At 44.9% G+C, this 12,742-nt stretch overlaps 1 protein-coding gene across 2 annotated transcripts in view; it reads left to right on the top strand.

Moving 5' to 3' along the window:
• The window catches only part of SH3BGRL2 (SH3 domain binding glutamate rich protein like 2), a 47,207-nt gene that overhangs the window by 17,978 nt on the left and 16,487 nt on the right, over positions 1-12,742 (top strand). The gene's annotated exons all lie outside the window — the stretch shown is intronic.

Genomic DNA, 12,742 nt, shown 5'->3' on the forward strand with positions numbered 1-12,742 from the left:
GATACTCCATAGAAATTATGTTCTGTCTCCTAACTTGGAACTCTGTTTACAGAAAGGCTGGGCATATTGCATTTGTACTCCCTGTAAAATCCCTTTACATCGTCTAAGTAGCATGTTAGTAGTATGTTGTTACTGTCTATATAACTACATTAAAAAAAATTCCTTTGAAGGAAGCCAGTTAAGAACTCCTCTTCCTCTGCTGAAAATGAAGAAAGCTTTTATAAACATTTGAATCTCTCTCTCTGACAACAGTTTGTTGGTCAGTGGAGCTAGATCCCTGGCTGGTGTGAACTGTAATAGCTACCCCAGTGATTTAAATGCAGTTTATATTGCTTTATGCCAGCTGAGGAGGCAGTCCTATAAGATGGACATGCATAATATAGTGCACAATGTCAATTTTTTTCCATTTTTGTACCACATTGTATCCTGTGGGCCTCATAATTCTCTGATGCTCTTGCAGGTTTGGAGTAGTTCCCCTTTTATATTGTCACTGTAAAACCAATGCAGCAAGAAAAGAATCAGGACTTCCATGTTCATGAAAGCTCCACTGCTTCTTTTTGATTATACCCCTTGAAACATGCATCCTTTGGGAGATGGGCTGGTGCATAGATTTAGTTGTCATTTGGGAGAAGAATAGGTTTGATTGCAGGGTGACTTATCTTCCTGGATGGAATTGGAGGCTGGCATGTTACATTTTCAGGTGGAATGTGAAAAAAGTGGGTGTATCTTATGTTATCTTACATTAAATTATCCAGAAGGATGGGCTAGTGTGCATGCACATGTTTGCTCTTTACCCTGAGGTGCTGTGGAAAAAGACCCAACTAGAACTAAACAAGTTAGCTCAGGTACCAGAAGTAACTTAACCATAGTTACATGGAACTCTGTGCTGAGTAATTTACCTTACTGAGAATTTACTCTGAGTAAACAGGGTAATTTAGCCTTCATGGAGATCTGTTCTTCTGCAGCTAGAGTGCTGCCAATTCCCAAGCTAGCCATTTCTATCTAGGTCAGCTATCTCTGTGCTGTGTGCTACGTTTTGCAGTATAGATGCATCTGATGCCTGGTTTATAGGGTGCATTGACTGGCTTAAGATAAAATGGCTATCTGGTAGGGCTGGTTAGCAGCAGGGTTGAAGTATTTAGAGGGTGAATCAGGACTTTTAAACTAGGGGAGAGGTTTGGTTTGCAACAGTTAGAGTTAAATTGGTTGTGTGGAGCAGTGTGGCTTTGAGGCACACCTTGTATGGCATATTCTTATGGGTACGGTAACCCCAATCCAGCTATATGCACTGTGTCCAAGTAGTGCAATGTGAAAGATGCCCATCCCAGTGGGCAAGAACATATCTTTCCTGTGTCCTTGAGGCTTGGGGACACTTGACTCAATGACACAGGAAAGCTTCTTACTCTTACATATAGTGGAAATTTCAGAATTTTATAACATCTGTTTCATATGGAGAAAGAACACAAGGTTTTGAGCTTATTATTATCCATTTTTCAACTTCTTGGCCTTCTTTTAACTCTAGTTTATCATTGTTAATCACAACTTGTTTATAGAATTGGGTGGGAAATCTCTTGATGCCTATCATACAGTTTCCTCAATATATCAGTTGTGCAGATACCTATTTTGGTCAATCTCGTTACTGTTGCTAGACTGTGATGCCTACCTGAACATCTTTACAGGATGACAGTACTTTGAAAAGGGTTTTGGGCTGTGGCTTCATTGACAAAAAGGTGTTTTTTCCCTGTAGGACACAAGTACTTATTAGCTACCCTGCTGTCATTCTTCATTTGTGTTCAGCAACATAGTGGAGACAAAGCTCTTTACCAAGAGGTAAAAAGACATCACTAAATAAAGCAGGTTAGTTTTTCTGGGATTTGTCTGCTCCACTGGGTGAAATGTTGTCCAGTCATCCTGCCCATTGATCCTGCTGGACAATGGGCAACAAGTTCCCCACTTGCAGAGACCTTGTAAGCAGAGAAAGCTGTCTCCAGCACTGAGACCACACCAGTGTAACAGGCACCCGGGGAATCCCAAATGGGGGAACCCAAGCAGGTGCTCCCAGGGTTTCAGGGGCCCCAGGTGTGCCTGGTGGGGGCAGCTGGAAAGCATGGACAGCTCTGGGCTGAATGCACTCTCCTGCCACAAACCTAACAGACATCTGCCTCAATAAAGCAGCGTAAATTGATACCAGCTATGCCATGGATACAAATTTTGGGCATTTGTGGCATGACAAAGGGAATGAACATTTGTTTCCTTGGCCTTTTTACCACCATTGACATTTTTATGGTGGCACAAAGGCAATATCTGTATCCACTCTGGGTGGGCTCAGTCCTGGGGAAGGGTTCTATTATTTAGTCCATTTAGCCTCATTGTGGTGATCTTTGGGCACGTCTACATGAGACTTTTAATGTGCAATTGACTAATTAACTGCGCAGTAAATGTCTTGGCGTCTACATGTGCACCCCTCTTAGGGCACACAAAACTAATAAACTCCACAGCAGGGCAGTCTTCTAAAATACAAGTACTACCCTGCTGTGGAGTTTTTTTGTGCGTAGCAGTTCACATGTAGACGCTGCCCTGGATGGCTGGGGCACAGGGTTTTTCAGTGTGGGGCTAGCTAGCAGGCAGCCCCCACTCTGAGGCACGCTGTGCCCCAGGCAGATACTCAGCAGCACATGGAGATGGGGGAGGGCAGCTTCTATCCCCCACTTCTTCCCCCATCTCCATGTGTTGTGAGTAGGTCTGGCTGGAGCACAGGGTTTCTCAGCACAGGGGCTGCTTGTTGGCTAGTTCCACACTGAGAAACCCTGTGTTCCAGGCAACCCCCATAGCACATGGAGACTGCTCCCCTGTCTCCATGTGCTGCCGAGCAGCTTCCTGGGGCACAGGGTGCCTCAACATGGGGGCTGCCTGCTGGCTAGCCCCCACTGCCCCAGCCAGCCAGGGCAACATCTGCATATGCAGTGCTGTGCACAAAAAAACTTCAGAGCAATAAGCTCCAGAGTTTATTCGTGTGCATTAATTGCATGTGTAGACGTGCCTACTGTAAGTGCCTTGTCTCCATTTAAGACTATTTGTATATATCCAGGGTGTGTCTGCATGAGATGCTGACTAGACAGTAGCTGAAAAATACTGTGCAGTAGTGCATCACAGGACGGACAGTGATATTAAGCTGCTGCACAGTATTATTAGGCAGTAGTATCACTTATAAGACATTTGCCAGCGCTACTGTGCAGTAACTCTGGTTGCTGTGCATTTATTTAGTACTTGTATTAGCAAGTACTAAATAAGTGCGTAGCAACCAGAGTTACTGCACAGTAGTGCCAGCAAACGTCTTTTAGGTGACGCTACTTGTATTAGTACTTGTATTAAATAACTGCGCAGTAACATCTCGTGTAGACGTGCCCCCATTGTGAGGTCTCTTTCCTATGTTTATCTTGTTATTATTCATGCAGCCTCCAAACAACACTACAACAAACTTTCTAGACAAAGCCTAAGTAAAAACAGCAGTGTAGGGTTCCCTGTTTATCTCTCTGATTGCTAACTCCAGTTTGCTCAGTTTACAAAGAACTCTGTATTTTTCCGACTCATGGACTAACCTAACACCAGAAAACTATCCTGCGCTGTTGCTGGTTTATGCATTTTTACCAGCAATAAAGATCCTCAGAGCTTACCTTAGTTCCTTGGATTCTGTTCTATGTCCACTTTTGGGTGAGGGCAGAAAGCTGATGTAGTACTTTTTTAAGTTCCTGTTTCATTAGCTGGACACAGCTGAACATGGCTGTGCACTTGGAACCAATTATTAATGTATAAGCCAGAATAGACTTCCAGTCACTCTGAGCTGCCTTGGCTCTTCAGTGCTAATTAATCCAAAGTAATAAAAGCTTTTTTTCTTCTCAGTAAAGTCAGCAGATCTATATATTCATATGGCTGCCAATACACAGTGGGAGTTGATCTGCTGGGTGGGAAGCTGGCATTTTTAGTCACTTTTCCAAGTGTAATTACACATTGAAAGGAGAGAACTATTCACTGTTTGCATTAGAGATTTGGGATATGACAGTGAAACAGACCAAAGTGACATCTGTTCTGTCTCCCATGTGTAATAGTAGCTAAAGCCAAATAGCTTGCAAGGTACAAAAGAAGCATCACATGCCTATTGGTGCAGTATTGTAGGATAAAGGACAGTGTCCTTCTGCTACCAGCTGTGATCCATTCATGTTCTGAAGACAGAAGGCCTTTGCCATTTGTCTGAGTTACTGTAATTGCAGATGACCTTACTGATCTGGGTAGTCATTTTTCAAACTTTAAGATCCTTGCCTCAAAATTCTTCACTAGCAAATTTTATCAATGGGATTGTGAAATAACAAAGGTGTTTGCACTTAGAAAGTAAAACTCTCAACCAGACTGAAGGTCACCACAATTCCACATAAACATGATCAAGCTTCAATGCCAGTGCTATTTAATATTTTTTATAATATTAACATTTTTGTTTGGAATATATTGCCTCATTCCCATGACACTGTTATGGTGCTATAAGCTTGTGGGACATGAGAACTAACTCCATTCATTTATACTGGTACAAATGGAACTACTTAAGTGGCGTTACTCCAGTTTATATCTTGCAAGAGGAAATGTTGGCAGCTGGTCCCTGGGCCAAGGAGCTAATGGTCTATTTGCTTTTATTTGTCATTATGCAATATCAGAGATAACTGGGAGAGGATAAAGGAAGATAAAGGAGAGCAGTTCCAAAACAAATTTCCCCAATGAGAATGGTGTGTACATGCCTGCGTGTTTTAATCAGTGAGGAAACTTCAGAGCTAGCCAGATATTCTTTTACTTTCAGCTTAATGCTTAGATATCTTAATAGGCTACAGTTGATTGGAAATGACCTTGCCAACCAAAGCCTTTTGTTTTGGGGATTATGCATTGTGGGCTGATGAGATCTCATGCCTTAAATGGGACCTTCAGTGAACCAATTTGTTGATTTTGAAATGTTTTTTCTTCAAAGGGAAATTCATTATTCTCAGTTAGAGGAAAGAGAGCAAAGAGCTATAAAACACTTGGCCTCCCCTGTTCTGAAGGGAGTGTAAAGTAACTGAAATACTCTGAAAGTATATGGATTGTTATAGCATTAACAAAGTAGAAATGAGTCTCTTAGCCTGTAAACATGTTTTTGGACAAGGATGATAATCCTTTCTGTTTACAACAAACTGTATTTAACCTCTGTATAAAATAGTGCTGTTCTCGTTTGAGCAAGAATGTGCTCTTGCTATGTCGGCTAACCCATTGTCACCAGTGTTTTGGCTCGTGAGATCGCCAAGTTGCGGGTACTGTATCCTGATGACCCATGTGAAGGTGACAGGATTTTAGCTGTTACCCCAAACACAGCACAAGTCTTCATCTTTAACATGTCACATTAGAGGTTTTCAAGTGAATACATGTTTTCAAGTGAGCCTCTCTGGAGTAAGAGGGAAAAGTAAAGTCAGGGATAAGATCTGAATAAGGAAATGGTGTCTGAACAGCAAGCAAAAAAATTACAACATTTAATAGAGGTTGTGAATGAACTGATCATCTTGTTTGGGGGATTGAGAAAACTTTTAGTTTCTTACGTCTTCATTCTGCATCTCCATATAATATGCGCACACATAATAATGAGCTGTAAGGATAAAAACCAAAAAGACTGCTGCAGAGGCTTTTGTGTTATACCATGCTGTCAGTTATTCTGCATGTACCACCTCTGATAGAAAATTACTTTGGAAATAATATCAAGAGCATTTAAAATAGGGATATTTCTCTTACTCTGTCTTCTATCCAAATCCTTCAGTGAAGTCCAGATGGGTAGAGGGGTCTACCTATGTGAAACTCATTGCAGGATTACTTCTTAGTTACTATGGGACCAGCTATTGCACTGTCACAGGGAGCCATAAACCTCTAATCATTGACTTTAAATTACTTTTCTATATCTCTCCTCTCCTCCCCAAAACATCACATACCAGTACCTACTAGGATTAATTTAGACCTGAGTGCTGGATTTTCTTAGAATGCTAGAAATCTCACATCTCTGAAACATAGCTCCATTTCCTAATCTTACAGGACTGCAAGCTTATACTTTGAAACAGTGACATGTTTATGTTTAAAAAGCCGGTCACTGGGCATGTCTACACAAGATGCTAAAAGCACAGTAAACTAATTCTACTGCAGATTAGCGTATCACGGCAAAAGCTGTGCTAATGTGCAGTAGAATTCGTCTACTGCACATTAGGGTCACTTAAAAAGTCATGCGTAATGCATTAAGTTAGTACCTGTTATTAAATTTATGCACATGTAGACATGCCCACTGATACAGAACTGAGCTCACTTATCCTTTCTCAGATTCAGGTAGTCTATAATGTGCATCTTTACCTTGCCTTCTGCCTTACTTACCCATATTAGGGAAAAGTAACTTTCCTTTTAGTGCAAATGAGAGTTGTGAAGAAAATATTTGAATGGCAGGTTGATGTAAAAAAAAATCAGTTCTTGGAAGCTGCTCAGGAGGTTTAGAATATTAGAGCAAGCCCAGGTGAAATGCTTAGTGGGCAGAGAGCAGTGTAGCCAGAGAGATGTATGCTATGTTGGCTTACCGCTTGGTTCTGCAATTTAGCACTCCACAAAGATGCTGTATGCCTTTAAACAAGAGGGAGACAGATATTGTATAATATTTTCCAGTAGAGAAACTACTCAGGGCACTAAACAGTCACTGTGACACTAATCTTCCTTGCTGATTAACTGGAAAAATCTGAGGTCTCCTGCATTTGAATAAACCTGGAAAAGTTCACACATTTGTTGAAACAGATTTGATAGATGAAGAAAATGCTCAGACTGAATTCCCCTTCCTTATTTAGAAGTTTCTAATGATCAGCCTCACACTGCCACTGATAACATATGGGAGAAGCAGAAAGAGGACTTGGGACTGCGGTGAGTTTTTGACCTGAGCTTACCTGTCTCAGGAGGCAGGGTATCTGATCTTTATACCTAGCACAGGTGGGGGATTTGCAGGGAAAGCACGGTCCATCCCTTAGTACATCATGTAGAAGGGTGTGCAACATCTCTTTGCAGCTTGGTTATCTCAGGAGCTGCAACATAGGGATGGTCCAGTGGTTGGGATACTGGCCTGGTGCTTGGGAGACTTGGGGTCAGCCCCTTGCTTCATCTGAGACTTCCTTTCTATGGCCTAGTTTCTCATCTATAGAATGAAAATAAGAGCACGACCACCAATCACAGGGGAAATGCATTGAAAGTTTATGAGGTGCTTACAGACTATAGTGATAGAATGATTTAGGACAGTGGTAATCAGCCTCTTTTACAAGCAGGCCAAACCTTAAAATCAGAAATGGGCCAAAGGCTGCATAGAAAAGCATTGCCAGAGCTGTGCGTGTACAGAGAACTCTGAGCTCACCGGTTATCACCACAGGCTCTGGCTGAAGCTGCCAATTCTGCATGGCCCTAGAGCCCAGGAGAGGAACACCGTTTGTCTCCTATCGTTCCCTGCTGCTGAATTTCTGCCAACGTGTTGGTAGTTGGTGGGTCTTTGTGAGCTCTACTGAACTATCAAACTGCAGCGTCCCTTTGAAAAAAATTATCAAGGCTCACATTTGTGAGAGCCCAGCAGGACAAATTATGCTGGGCTCTCACAGCATAATTGCTGTGAGGGGAAACCAGCACGGGTTCGTGGCAGGCAGATCGTGCCTGACCAGTCTAGTCTCTTTTTATGACCAGGTTACGAAACGCCTGGACGCAGGAGGAGGGGTGGATGTCGTATACTTGGACTTCAGGAAGGCCTTCGATACGGTATCCCACCCCATACTGGTGAACAAGTTAAGAGGCTGTGACTTGGATGACTACACAGTCTGGTGGGTGGCGAATTGGCTGGAGGGTCGCACCCAGAGAGTCGTGGTAGATGGGTTGGTTTCGACCTGGAAGGGTGTGGGAAGTGGGGTCCCGCAGGGCTCGGTCCTTGGACCAATACTCTTTAATGTCTTCATCAGTGACTTGGACGAGGGAGTGAAATGTACTCTGTCCAAGTTTGCAGATGACACAAAGCTATGGGGAGAAGTGGACACGCCGGGGGGCAGGGAACAGCTGCAAGCAGACCTGGACAGGTTGGACAAATGGGCAGAAAACAACAGAATGCAGTTCAACAAGGAGAAATGCAAAGTGCTGCACCTAGGGAGGAAAAATGTCCAGCAAACCTACAGCCTAGGAAATTACCTGCTGGGTGGCACGGAAGTGGAAAGGGATCTTGGAGTCCTAGTGGACTCCAAGATGAACATGAGTCGGCAGTGTGATGAAGCCATAAGAAAAGCCAATGGCACTTTATCGTGCATCAGCAGATGCATAACGAATAGGTCCAAGGAGGTGATACTTCCCCTCTATCAGGCGCTGGTCAGACCGCAGTTGGAGTACTGCGTGCAATTCTGGGCACCACACTTCAAGAAGGATGCAGATAACCTGGAGAGAATTTATATAGATCATTTAAATAGGAAAATGCTGCAAGAGAAAACCAAGGGTATTTTTCTGCAGAACACTTGTTACCAATATCAGTGTTGCTGTTTGCACGGAGAGTGAGGAAACACTGTCTAGTTCAGGGGTGTCAGATTCACCCTCCCCCCCAGCCTGATCTAGACCATGGAGCTCCTCACAGGCCAGAGCCAGACAGACAGCTGTATGGCAAGTGGCAATGTTAATGGTAAGGGCAGTGGGGAAATGGTGCCAGTGGGCCAGCAGTACTGTGTTGGCGCAGCTGTTACCCTCCTGCCAGCCTAAACATAGCCTCAAATTCTGCGGCAGGCCCCACCCCCCACTTGCCCTTTCCTAAATTCCTGAGCCCACCAGGAGCCCCATGGGAGATTACTTTGCAGGCCAGATCCAGGTGGCGGGCTGTATGTTGATACCCCTGGTCTCGTTCAGCACCTACTGGTCTGTGTTTTTCTCTTCCTTTTGTAAACAGTGATGAAGCAGGTTGTTAAAGGTGAAAAGGCACGTCCTTTACTTTATGACTCTGCCAAAAAATATAGTCACCTGGCTTATTCTCATATTCTTCCTTGCCATTATTTTGTCCTCCTGCAGAAGCAGCATGGAGGAATATAGTCAGGAATACATATGCTTTGGCTGCATCTTACCTTTTAAAAACAAATAATAATTGCAAACGATAGTAAACAAAAGCAATTATAAAGTGCTATTGTTCTGACTAAATAATTCTGTTCTTATGATGATAGCTTTTAGATCCATTTCAGTCTTGAATCAGAAGCAGGACAAACTCTCAGGTACTGTACTCAAGTTAGCATACTGTACAGAACCATACTGAAGTCACTGGGGCGCTGTGCTGCGTCCCAGTAGAAGAACTATGGGTGGCAGCAACCAGAGTGTGGTGATTCTGTGTTGTGGCAGTTAAGACCCTGTTCTCCCTGCCCACCATCCCATTCAGTCAGTACAATATTCCTCCTCCTTCCTCTCCACCCTCTGCTGCTCCTGCTCTGTCTGAGCTACCAAAATAACTAGCTATGCTTTTGCAGGGTTTTTTGTTAATGTTTGAGTGATCATGGATAGGCTCTTTGCTCTTCGGATTCTCATTTTACAGATTAGGATTAGTGGTACTTGGAGCACTAGATACTTTATTTTGAAGACTACTATCTACATTTTTGTTGCTGCCAAATAAGGGATTGGCAAACATCACTGAATTTGTCATCTATTGCCCAAAAAGATTTATTCCTAATATTTATTCCCCCTCATTAAACTTCCAAAAACAAAGGCTTCAATAACTGAAGTGATTAGTGAAATGTGTCTACCCGCAGTGATACGAGATCAGATTTCTTATAGAACCTGTCATGTTATCGCTCAAGAATCTTACACTAGAGACCTTATCCAAAGGTTGGCTTATTGAAGACAGTGCTGTTTTTGGACAGTCTTCTGTTGTGCAGACAGAATCTCTTTTGTATATTAGCTCACTCCCTTGAGAGCATTGTGCTGAGTAAGAGCTTTCTTTGTAATCCTAATCAGTTCAACGAGTGTCATCTGTCCCAGAGAACTGAACTGCACTTTTAGTCAGGAAACATTCTCAATGATGTACAGTGTTAATAACTCAATGAGAAAGAGACTGCTGATTCAGTTTATGTAAATTAAGGGCCCCACCAGCACTTTTCATTGCTTCTAGGACACTTTTATCACTTCTATTAGAGTTGAGAATACATAGATACATTTAATACAAACAGTTGAGAAAGTGAGACCGTTTCCAATTGGAATAGAAATAAGCTTCCCTTTTAAGTGCGCTCTCATAGTTACGTGTGTGTTCTTCCTAAAAAGATCATCTCTGTACTATAAGAATGTGGAGAAGGCTAGATATTTAAAAACATTACCTCTTGGTATTTTGTTTAAAAGTTACTGAAAATTGATGCAGATTTCACATGCTCATCATGTGCTGATGAAACTTTTTTTACTATGAATTTAAAAAGCACAGAAAAATCCTTTTGTTACAAAGAAACATACTGGGAGAAACTATTTATAAGTACAGCCTGTAAGGCCGCATCCAGATGAGTGTGGACATTTGTTTCCCTGGGGAGAACTATCAGTGGGACACCTTGTGCTGCTGCTAGTTGTCCCTGGGGAATGCCAGGGCTGGGCTGGGCTGGCCCCAGTAGCCTGACCTGGGGGCTTCCTGGGGCTGCAGGAGCAGCGAGCCTGCCACTTGGAGCCTGGCTGGCAGCCAAAGCCATGCTCTGGCTGGCCAGGCTCAGGCTTTGAGCGGCACTCGCTGTACCCGCATGCGCTGCTCCGCTTTATTTTTGCACAGGTTTTTTTGACCCTTGGATATTTTACAAGGGCAGCGCCAGGGCAACACTACTGATGGAATTTTAAGGAAAAAGATGATGAAGTGTAATGGAGAGGAGTGAAATTTGGTAGGCTAGGGCAATGCTATTGCAAGAGAACAGTGTCTTGGCCATGGCTCTTTGGGTATCCTTAGCATACGTACCTGCCCTGCCCCTACCCCACACCATGGGCAAGAGCCGGGCCAAGCGGTTTGTGAGGGCCCCGTTCTCCTCCACTGGGAAGCAGGTGGAGCCTGGCGAGGACGTGCACGACCAGGTGGACTGCGCGGTCGCTGCGCTGCTGGACAATGTGGATGTGTGCAGGGCTGCTGCGGCGTGGTTCGGCTGGGCTCGGCGGGAGTGGGGGGACAGCCCTACTGCCCCATGCCCCAGCACAGCCTTGCCACCCTGTGCCCCAGGATAGCGTGGCCTGCTGCCCGTGTGTGGGGCCTGCCTGCAGCTCCCGCCGGGTCACGCCTCCCTGCCTCCTTGGGTGCAGCCGGGCCCTGAGGTCATCCTCCCACCACTCCAGGAGGACGGGGATGTGGGTGGGGGACCCCCAGCCGTGCCTAGGGCCAAATCCCGCAACTCCTTGCCCCACACTGCTGGGTTGGGGCCACACCCTCTGCCCCGTGGCAGCTGGTCCAGAGTCGTATCTTCTTCTCCGCCCACAGCGCAGGGTTGGAGCTGAGCCACATCCCCTCACCCTGGGGCCAGATTCCCTCCACCCCCTCCTTGCTGCTGGTGGTGCCTGCTGCCACTGGCAGAGTCCGATCAGGACCACCAGCAGGATCTGGCCTGCAGACATGGGCACTGCTTATGTAGCCCACCAGGGAAAAAGGGTGAGCTCCCCTGCTCTAGTCCAGCCAGTGCAGTCTGCATTTCCCTGGGCAGAGGGGTCTCTAATCTGCTCTTCAAAACTTCTGGCAAAGGAAAATCTGTTCCAGGGTGCTTCTTGCCTTGCTTCCCTGGTAGTTGGAAAGTTTTTTCTAATAGCCGCCCTAAATCATCTTTGTTGCAACAGAAGCTGCTCTCCTCTTTTCCTGTCCTGTTGATGTAATTGTTCATCATGTTCCTTATGGCCTCTGGCAGATGTTTTATTTGCCATGTTTTACATACAAATATTCGGTGACGAATTATAACATGCCAGGTATCAGACCAATTTATCCTTGGATTAAAATGGTGGACCAGCCATGAAGTTGTTGCTGGCTGAAAACATTGGTAACACGTAGGGGGTGCATGCGCACCCCCTGAGATTAGCGGTAGGTTTGTTCATGCACGTGCAATTACCGCCAGCATGGAGCTGATGCCGGGGCTGTGGAGCCCAGCACAGCTGTTTGCAGCCTCCTGGCTACAGCCGGCCCTGGCTCTGGATAGCTGCTTCCAGCCGGGAGCCCGGGCTGCTTCCAGCAAGGGGCTGGAGGACAGGGGCTTTGGGTGGGGGGCAAGGGATACAAGCAGGGCATCCTGCCATGTACCTCCTGCCCTTATTTTGTTTTTCTGGCATGCTGACACTCTGGCACCTTCCAAGGTAGGCATTGTGGTGTTTTTCGGCACTCCGGCCAAAAAACATTGCCTACCCCTGTTTTAGATGTTCACTTTTTAGAATATAATTTGGTATTTTTCTGGTTCCAAGATGATAAAACCCCTTGTTGAAAAGAGTACTACTGGGGGCAAGAGGAGGGACTTCTGGTGGCAAAGGTCAGGGGTTGGAGCGGGATTTCCGGTCCCAATGGCAACCAGTGGGTGGGGCACCTGTCAAGGGCTATCCATGCAGCCCTAAATATCTTGCCAAAACTTGGTAAGCGGCCCTCTGCCCAAAATAATTGCCTGCCTGTGGTCTATCAGATGACTCTAGGTAAATTTAATAAACTAAATGCATGACTTCAGTGGGGTTACAG

Source organism: Alligator sinensis, unplaced genomic scaffold (genome assembly GCF_000455745.1).
Source record: "Alligator sinensis unplaced genomic scaffold, ASM45574v1 scaffold684_1, whole genome shotgun sequence".
NCBI lineage: Eukaryota > Metazoa > Chordata > Crocodylia > Alligatoridae > Alligator > Alligator sinensis.